The sequence below is a fragment of the Nicotiana tabacum genome, chromosome 13 (genome assembly GCF_000715075.1).
Source record: "Nicotiana tabacum cultivar K326 chromosome 13, ASM71507v2, whole genome shotgun sequence".
Taxonomy (NCBI): Eukaryota; Viridiplantae; Streptophyta; class Magnoliopsida; order Solanales; family Solanaceae; genus Nicotiana; species Nicotiana tabacum.
This window is the reverse complement of record NC_134092.1, coordinates 90,774,706-90,775,146: the sequence shown is the minus strand read 5'-3', so window position 1 is coordinate 90,775,146 and position 441 is coordinate 90,774,706.

The window sequence follows — 441 nt, the reverse complement described above, 5'->3', positions numbered from 1 at the left end:
AAGAACATTATAGAAAAAAAAGTATATATATATATATATATATATATATATATATATAAGACATGACATCCGTATCAAGAGATTTTCTACTCAGAGAAAGTAGATTAACAATTTCAAGAGTTAAAATTTTATTTTATAATTTAAATATATTATATATGTATTTATGTAAAAAAATTATTCTTTGAGCTGAGATACACGCGCAAAGTCCGTATCACAAGACTAGTTTTTCTAAAATATACAGAGGAATCAAAAGAAGCATCCGCCGGCCTAAATTTTGATAAAATAAATCAATTTCTAAAATTTAGAGTTTGCTCTCACTTTAAACTTACAAAAAAGTAAAAATAAAAGAAGGGGATAATCAGATGTAGTTTCTCAGACTTGAATGGTCTTCCACATTTACCAAAACTTCAGGGGCTAAAAACTAATTAATCTACACTCCAC